Source organism: Nilaparvata lugens, chromosome 9 (assembly GCF_014356525.2).
Source record: "Nilaparvata lugens isolate BPH chromosome 9, ASM1435652v1, whole genome shotgun sequence".
Classification (NCBI taxonomy): Eukaryota; Metazoa; Arthropoda; class Insecta; order Hemiptera; family Delphacidae; genus Nilaparvata; species Nilaparvata lugens.
In genome coordinates, this window is record NC_052512.1 from 13698678 (window position 1) to 13709370 (window position 10693).

The window sequence follows — 10693 nt, forward strand, 5'->3', positions numbered from 1 at the left end:
AAAAAAACTAAGAAATTGTCAAAGAACCACAGATTTATTGATACTTAGAAAGACCGGTTTCGGTTATTAAACCATTGTCAATCTCTTATAAACTATCAGAATATGAGAGATTGACAATTGTATAATAACCGAAACCGGTCTTTCTAAGTATCAATAAATCTGTGGTTTTTGACAATTTCTTAGTCTTTTTCATTTAATATGAATGAATATCGGGGCACCAAGCTTCGCTCGTTATTTATTTATTGATGAACAAAACATAATTCTTCAAAATGATTGGGTAAGTACTAACAGGCACAGCCCAAAACGGTTTCTTCCCCGAATTTTGGTTTATACACTATAAATGGTCCAAAAAGTAGGTTAGGTATGTTCCATACACTTGAATTCAGGTCCAGTTTTTAGTCAAAACATTTGAAAAGAGAAATGTTTTAATTTAGATTGTCTACAAACCAAATTGAATAACAAAATAACACTCACTAATCACTTGACACTATAAAATAATGACTATCTTTGAAAATTATTATATACTTTCATTATGAATTGCCGTGCTACCAATTTTTCCTTAAATCGGTTGGAATAGCATTTAACACCTATTAACCTAAGGATAGTTGTCGGCTCCAATGTAATAGATTCTTGATAAATTATGAATGGATCTATCGCCTATGAATGAGAAATCCAGTTTTCAGAGCAAATGAACTTATAATCTTCAGATGAATTTTTACAAATACACAAAGAACTATATCTTATAAGCCTAATTATTCAGAGTTACTACGAACTAAAATACTTATCTAGTTTACAGTTGAAAAACAGTGGCTATTGGCTTGAATACACAAATAGCAATATACAAACAAAATAGAACACTATAAATTTTTTAAAACTCAATTTAAAACATTAATAAACGAAAATGATTCAGAGCAAAATTTTACAACAACACACGTAGCCAGCCATTTTTCTAGAGAGGAAGGAAGCCACCGGCTAGAAATTACAAGTCAGAACAAAGCCTGGTTCGGTGTCGATTTTACAGACACGTCACCAAAAAATTATAACTTACAAGTTTAGAATTCACACCCTACATCTGTTCTCAATAAAACTTTATTTTGAAACTGTTATTTTAATTTTTCATATATATTCTCTATTTAAATAAACTATTTATCTATTAATTCTGCTAACCAAGCCTCGGTGACACCATGGAACAATGCAACAATCATTTACGATAAAAAAATTCTCTGTCGAAAAGTTTGTCCGTCTATTGATGACTCTGATATTTACTATAAAGTTTCATAGAAATAGAATTGAAGATTCGATTCCAATGTGAGAAAAAAAATGTAATATTACAAATACCCCCCTCTTGACATAAAAAAAATTTTACTGTTTGAAAATTTAAAGAAAAAAAATTACATTGACCCTAATGAAAATTGTTGAAATTTAAATTCGAGAACAGTAACAATTTTTTCTAGAAAAACATTACATGTCATCCAATAATATTGAAAATTATTATAAAAATTCATCAATAGCGTTTGTTATATGTTTCCAAACAATATTTCAAAATATAGAATATCAATATTACTTTTGATTTAGTTTTATAATTTAAAGGAAAATATCTCAACAGAAAGTTTAATATGTAAAGAATAGTTTTTTGAAATTGCACATAAATTTAAATAGAAAATTTAATTTTTATTGCATAAAAAAAATTTAGTATGTTGAATGAAAAATTTATTATTATTATTTTTTTTTTTTTTTTAAATGAATTGATGAATTGTTACATTTAATTTTCACATAAAATTTCAATAAATCAAAAAATGTTCATTTCTTTCACTATTGACGCGGTTGATTTTATTGATGCACATTTTGGAAAACAGTCCGTTAAGGCACTCAGTATGATTTTCAGTTAAGTGTGACTCCAATGTGATGACGTTAGTGTTGGGCTGATCTGGATGCACGTAGTGTTGGGCTGATACTTGTAGTCGACTGATGCATATCAAACTCGATACAGGTGACATCTCAGTTAGCATTGCCTCATGCTTGTAGTAGACGGCTGCATACCAAACTCGATACAGAGTCACGTAAATTTTGTATCATATAATTATACAATGTACATTTCAGGCTTGAAATGACAATGTAATTCGTTTTTTGGAAAAGAGATAGACGCTGCATACAGGATTAATTTAGGTGAGGATTAATTTAGGTAAGGTTTGGTTTTTTGATACTTTCAGTGTTCAAGGTTTAGAGTTCTGCATACAGGAATAATTTAGGAGAGGATTTTTGAATCAATTCTTTCATGATACTGTGACTGTTATTCTGAATTCAAAGTTGTGAATGTGAACATGGATGGCAATTACCTCCAGGTGATGTAGTAGTGTTGAAGTTTGAGATACAAAGTCAGCAATAAGCGTTGGCATTGTTATTGGCGTATGCTTTGGTGTCGGCATTGATTTTGGCATTGGCATCAGCATTGGCGCAGGCATAGGCATTGGTATCAGCATTGGCACAGATTTTGGCATTGGCGCAGGCATCGGCGTTGATTTTGGTGTTGGCATCAGCATTGGCGCAGGCATTGGCATAGCTATTGGCATTGGCATCAGCATTGGCGCAGATTTTGGCATTGGCGCAGGCATTGGCGTAGCTATTGGCATTGGCGCAGGCATTGACATCAGCACAGGCATCGGCGTAGATTTTGGCATTTTGGCGTAGTTATTAGTGTTGATATTGGCGTAGTTATTAGTGTAGGCATCAGCATTGATTTTGGCGTAGTTATTGGTGTTGATATTGGTGTTGACATTGGCATAGTTATTGGCGTTGGCATCAGCATTGGTGCAGATTTTGGCATTGGCGCAGGCATTGGCGTAGCTATTGGCATTGGCACAGTTATTGGCGTTGACATTGGCGTAGATATTGGCGTAGTTATGTCACACTAGTTCGAAAATCACCCAAATGTTCTTAAAACTCTTCATGGCGTTCACTTGTTGCTGATTTCGAGATTCACATGATAACTATTTCAATGTTAATGTCTGTGCTGTACCTGTTATCTTAAAATGCTTATAAACTAAGAAGAAAATCTTGATTAGGCTATCAATACAATCTAATACACATGAAAATTATTTTTAAATATATATGAAATTGAAATTTGTTAACATCCTATTATACAGTCAGCAATACATAAATTGTGAAATATGGACATATCAATTACAAATTTTCACTATAAAAAAAATTTCATTTCCATCTATTCACTGTTCAAATATCAAAATTTAATCCATTCTTCAAAATAGAAATAGAATTTCATAACACCCTGTATCATTATCAAAATTGTAAAAAACATCAGATCATCACAACAAAAATTAATTTCAATATATATTTCAATAATTTCAGACAATTGATCTTCTATTCACAATCATTTCATAATATATCTGCATTTCATTATCATTTAGTATAACATTTCATTCATAGCATTTATAGCAAGTTCATTTCACATTTATGATTTATCATTCAGGGTTTCAAAATTATTCAGTTTTAATTTTGTGTTCAAAAATTGTATAAAAAGCAAATTATTTAATATTGTTAATCATCGTTTGTTGGATACTATAGTTTATTTCGACTTTTCAGTGTTCTAAACACAAGCTACATTTCATTACAAAACTTTACTATCAATCATTAAACAAGAAATCATTCAAAACATCAATAATATTTTGCTTCAAAGGCAAACAATATTCATAAGTAAACTGCATCTATGGCAATCAACATTATTAATCATTATTTTTGCATCTATGGCAATCAACATAAGTAATCAACACAAAAAATATTATCTCATTACTGCCTCTCTAAGTCATAACCTCTGTTATTCCTTCTTTAGGCAATAATGGGTTTCCATCTCAAAAAACAATCACATACCAGCAAAATTCTAATCAACAAACCCCACTAAAAATTCTACATACACTCCAGCATCCATTTCAAACGATAATCAATCATATCAAAATTTATAGAACAAACAGTTTTAAAATTTAAAAAAAAATATCAATTACAAAACACTTTAGAAAAATTTTAGCCTTTAACTCATTTCAATTTATAATATAACACAACGTTTTTATTCAATAAAAACATTATTATTCAAGCTAACTTTCATTAATACATCACATATATATGGCTACAGAATTCATTAATACTTTCAAATTTTGAAGTTTATTTATTATAATAACATAATTTATAATTTAAAGACTGTATAATAAGTACAAACATTTCAAGATTATAATACAAAGATGATCAAGATGAATAATGGGTAAATAAGTTCCCTAAAAAATACAAAAAAGAGAAAAAGAAAACTGGGTAAATAAATTCCCTAAAACAACACACACAAAATTGATACACTTCACATAAGTGATACATGATGAAAAAATATGTCACAAGCAAACAATTATTTACACTACAATGGATAGATTTTGGAAAAGTTAAGTTTTATCAACAATTTAAAGATTAGGAAAATAAGCTACTATTTTAACTTCCAAAATTATTTCAGAAAAATACAAATTTAAATGACTATGGACAAGATTGGTTAAGATATGCATCATAGAAGAATTTCACTGAACATTACACAAAGACAGGAAAGAATCGAAATTTGAAAAGATTAAGGGCCAAGAAAAATAGGCTACAGGAAAGAAAAAAGACACAATTATGGACTCTTACCATACACTGCGTAGCGATTATGCTATTCTGAATCCCGGCATAACACAGGATTCCTAATCATTGTGTGCTGGGGAATACCCTTTCATCATGTGACTCACAGTCATCATCTTGTAAATAAGCAACTTGAAACAACCTTTGAATACTAATACATCAATGGTGACTTTGTGTTTTGTTTTCTTCAAGAACATAATTTTATTCATGGGTTCATTTGTTTTAACAAAGCCATTTTGCTTGCAAAAGTTGGTCATGTTCACTTGAGAATGCATAGCATACACCTTTTCAATTCTCAGTTGAAAGTTGAACTCATCAACTTGACTCAAAGCAACATTCATTTTGTTTACATTGTTCCTAACCTCCACAGAAACCTGTCTCATGTAATCATTCACTTTGTTCATAGTTTTCCTAACCTTCAATGTAGCAATATTACTTTCATGATAGTTGACTTTCAGTGAAGACAACTCCCTACCTACTTCTTTACTCAATTCTACTATCTCATTAAGGTTGACTTTTTCAACAACAGTAACTAGGCCTACATTGTCAGAAACTTGAATGAGTTGATCCTGTATCTTAACACTACTATTATCCTGCTTCAATTTGTTTTCATCTTCATGATTATCACTCAATGTTTCATGTGCATTTTTCAATAGAAGGTTTATACTAGCCTGCTCTAGTCTAATGCTAGCAAATTCTTGCTTCATCTCATCAAACCTAGCATTTAACTTAGCATTTTGATTTTTAAACATTTGGTCTAACTTAGCCTCTTGCTTATCAAACAGTTGTGTTAAGGCAGCTATTAAGTCATCATCTTTTTTAATATTTTTCATATTATATGCCATTTTGCTAGTCTGCACAGATAATATATTCATTAGGACTTGATCTCTCTTGAACCGATTTCCCACTCAGCAACAAACCATTCATAACCTATCAAGATATCTATCTACTAATAATTTCTATAACCAGGGATTTCATGGTGTACCATTTGGGACATATTTATTTTGTAATTCTGTCCCACCACAGGGGTAACATTTGCCGTGCTACCAATTTTTCCTTAAATCGGTTGGAATAGCATTCAACACCTATTAACCTAAGGATAGTTGTCGGCTCCAATGTAATAGATTCTTGATAAATCATGAATGGATCTATCGCCTATGAATGAGAAATCCAGTTTTCAGAGCAAATGAACTTATAATCTTCAGATGAATTTTTACAAATACACAAAGAACTATATCTTATAAGCCTAATTATTCAGAGTTACTACGAACTAAAATACTTATCTAGTTTACAGTTGAAAAACAGTGGCTATTGGCTTGAATACACAAATAGCAATATACGAACAAAATAGAACACTATAAATTTTTTAAAACTCAATTTAAAACATTAATAAACGAAAATGATTCAGAGCAAAATTTTACAACAACACACGTAGCCAGCCATTTTTCTAGAGAGGAAGGAAGCCACCGGCTAAAAATTACAAGTCAGAACAAAGCCTGGTTCGGTGTCGATTTTACAGACACGTCACCAAAAAATTATAACTTACAAGTTTAGAATTCACACCCTACATCTGTTCTCAATAAAACTTTATTTTGAAACTGTTATTTTAATTTTTCATATATATTCTCTATTTAAATAAACTATTTATCTATTAATTCTGCTAACCAAGCCTCGGTGACACCATGGAACAATGCAACAATCATTTACGATAAAAAAATTCTCCGTCGAAAAGTTTGTCCGTCTATTGATGACTCTGATATTTACTATAAAGTTTCATAGAAATCGAATTGAAGATTCGATTCCAATGTGAGAAAAAAAATGTAATATTACAGAATGATTTATCATTTTAACCTCTCCCTTGAATCAAATATTTTCCCTGATAAGTGGAAGGTATCTAGAATTGTTCCAATCTCCAAGTCTGGTAATAGAAATCTTGTCAATAATTATCGTCCTATTTGTATATTGAACTGTTTTGCCAAAGTATTCGAAATGATTCTCTACAATTACATATTTAGTCAGAATAGAATAAGTGACTTTCAGCATGGATTTGGTCAAGGTAGATCAACCACCACCAACTTGGTTGAATTTACTCAGAGAGTCTTGTCGATTTTAGATGTTGGTGGTAGGGTTGATGTCGTTTACACTGACCTGTCAAAGGCATTCGACTCCGTGAATCATTCCATATTGTTGAAGAAACTATCCCTATTTGGTTTTAGTATGTCCCTACTCTCCTTTTTCGAGACTTACCTTGTTGGGAGATGGCAGTATGTACAGATGCTGAATTACCGGTCACACTGTTTTGTGAATACTTCTGGGGTTCCTCAGGGATCGAACTTGGGACCATTGCTTTTTCTGTTATTCATTAATGATTTGCCTAATGTCATAAAACACTCTAATGTTCTATTATATGCCGATGATGTGAAGCTGTTCAGAAGAATAAGTGATATTGTTGATTGTGAGCTCTTGCAGAGTGATGTGGATGGTCTGTGTGGGTGGTGCGTGGATAACGGATTGGATGTGAAAGTAGATATAAACTAGGATTTAAGACGGGTTTTTTTGCGCAATCTCCCCCCTCCCCCCTCCCCCACCCCCCTGCAAACTCCCCCTCCCCCCTCCCCCTCTCTCTCTTATCTTATCTTATCTAATCTAATCTACCTCTCTCTCTTATCTTATCTTATCTTATCTTATCTAATCTCTTCCCCTCCCCCAGTGAGGACGAGGGGGATGAAGAGAGAGAGAGTGATCTCTCTCTCTCAGTGAGGGAAAAAATAATTTCCCTGAGGAAAAAATAATTTCCCTTTCTACTGACAGATTAAAGTGAATCTGTATTCTCTGAGGGAAAAAATTTCCCTTTCTACTGACAGATTAAAGTGAATCTGTATTCTCTACTGTCAAATTAAAGTGAATCCATATTACTACATCTAATAAAACTTATACTGTAAAATTAAAGTGATTGCAAATTAATTCAATTGTTTGCTTTCCGCCCCACAGTTAGAAAAATTTCACAAATTTATATTGAAATTTTCTATGTGCTGTACAAACCTGTGGGCGATATTTTTTTGTAAAGTGTTTCTCCGAGAATATCTATAGTAAATTTAGAATGAACAAGCATATCCAAAAATAGGTATAGATATCCTCAGACCTATATTACTTGGTGTGGACAAATCATCAATCCCTGCAATCACTGTACAGTTCTCTTAGGAAAATTCTATTTCCGCTAACATTTAGTTCCCATGAGCGAGAAAGAAAACTTTTAAGCTTATGCTTGTTTAAGACTAGAGAATACTCATTCGGCAATTTGATAGTGTGCTATTACCTTCGCTATCAATATCAATAATTTTAATGTGAATTTCTCCATTATCGGGAAATGTAACTTTTGTTACTCTAAACCAATCAAAAGGGTAACAATCAAAACCCCAATTGACTTGCTGGTCTGCATCAATTGAGAATTCATTAAAACTTGTGCAATCAAAATAACCAGTCATTTTTTCGTCTTATCAGCTCGAACGATTAGAACCAAATGACACACCTCCTGCAATTAACTTAATGGAATTCGACGCATGCTACACTTTCCTTATCTAATGATGATACGTAGTGAAATCCAGCGCACACGTCAAGGTTATAGAGAGAGAGAAATTGTGATACGCCTCCTATGTGTTTCTCTCTCACACAAGCAGCAGACTGACTTGCACCCAAGTCGAGCCCCTGGCACGTTGCCATATCTACTGCTTTTCCTCTATTGCGAAAGCCATGTGAAGAGAGAACTCAGTGAAGTAACTGAGTTCCTTTTTAATCCGCCATTCATATACTGCCAGATTTAAGTGAAACCATATGCTTCTCTCCGCGCAGCAATCTCTGCGCTACGAATGACGAGTGAAGGAGAGAACACTCAGCTCTCAACTGTTCTCCCCTTTGATCGGCCATACACTACTGCCAGTTAAAGTGAAACCATCATCTTGTTCTTGCAGCTATGCGTTACAATGGTTACCGCTCTTTATAAATTTTATGTTTTCGACAATCAATCACGGTTGTCTAGACTGAAACAACATATCGTTCACTCTCTCTCACACAACTGTTTACAAGATTTTATGTTTTTGGCCCCAATATAAAGTCTTTATATTTGGCTAAATCCATTTTTTCTGTAATAATTTGCACTACCTGATTTTCGGAAAGGTTATGTTCTTTTGCCTCAATCCAGTTCATGTGAAAACTTACCTGGGCGTATTTGGATACAATGTCGAGGGCGATTCTGTGAATGAATAAATTTAGATACTCAATGAATGGAGCCGAACATTGCAGTCTCATGACAGTACCCTCTTCCGAATTTTTAATTGCCTCAGCTATTTCATCACGAACGCTTTTCACAGCGACTCCCATCTCGTTTTTCTTAATAAAATCTCCTATATCATTTTTAGTTGCATACTTTTCTGCAATTTGCTTAATTAGAATAGCAATAGCATCTTTTGTAATGAACTGTTCAATACCTTCCATAATATTAGCTTTTATTGCACTCGCCATTTCAGATAATCGTTTTTCAAACTCTTCCTTTGTTAATGAAGAACTAATCAATTTCTGCAAAGCAGATTCTAAATATTGCTTATCAATTCCCGATGGCTGTGTTTCATTTACTTTAGTAAAAATTTCTGTACTAAGTTGTTTTAATTTAGTATTGAGATAGTTTCTGTCCAGCACCTCCAAATTCTTAATTTTATCTGATACGGCTTTTAATTTCTCATCTAAATAAGCTTTATCAACTTTATCGTTGTTAATACTGAGCAACTGAGATGAAAAGCTGTCTGTTAAAGTTTTCACTTCTCCTAATGCACTCTCTAGAGTTTGAGTTCTCTCTGCAATAGCTTTATCGATATTAGCACTGAAATTTTGTAATGTACTTAGAATATGTTCTCTTTCAATTATGCTCACTCCAATATTCTTTGTATTTTCCGAAACGAGTTTGGTTATTTGCGAATCTAAATAAAATTTCACAGCTTCGCTGATTCCTTGTTGATTTATTGATTCGATTATCTTCTGTGTTATCGAGTCAATATCACACGTAAGATTAGCAACAGCTCCGCTAGCACTAGCCGTATCAATTCGTCCGAATCGATGTAGAGTCATCGTAACACTAAACAATTAATTTTGCTTCTTTTAGCTCTTCAATTATAGACGCGATCTCAATATCATGCCCGGTGTTGCCACTAGCTTTTGAGGAATAGAGTAAATTTAATCTTTCCACTTATTTGTCAAAATTATCAAAGTATTGATAAATTCTTTCATGAGAATTATTTTTTGCAAATTTCAATAAACCCCAACCCTTCTTTTTACTAATTTTTTTACTGGGAAATAACTTTTGAATCATTTGCGATTTAATTCCCTGATTTCGTTTAACATAGCCTCTTCGATCTAAATGTATGCCTGTAAGTGTTAAGATTTTTTTATACTTATCCAGATCTCTCTGATTATAAAGATTTGAGTTTGGTCTCGCACTGAATAATAACTCAAGTAGACCATGTGTTAAACGGAATCTTTCATTATTAATATCTATATAACTGTTATTGAATATTACTTGCTGATTTCCAATATAATACACGTCATCTTTAGAATTATATGAAATTCCATAACTGATTGAATTATTCAATTTTTCCGCATGAAACGTTTTTAGATATTGTGACAGCACATCATCGTTTCTGCTAGAACCAAGTAAACTGTTTTCAAATTTAGTCGAGCTTAAAAAATTGTCTGTTGAACTCTCATAACTCTTTTCATCCCCCTCCTCATTATCATCAATTTCCATACTCTCTTGTTCCTCTTTTACTTCTTCCTTTTTAGGTGTAAAATCATGATTAGAGTGCAAACTAGATTTGGTTTTTCCCAATTCAATTATAGGTTCTATTAATGGCGAAAGAGATTTCCTATTGAATTCATCCGTTCGTTTTTCAAAATTAATCAGGCTTTTATGCTTGTCACTGATCACCTTTCTCAATTTCTTAATCTTTTCTATTAAACTCTCCTTCTTGTTATTTACTATGCT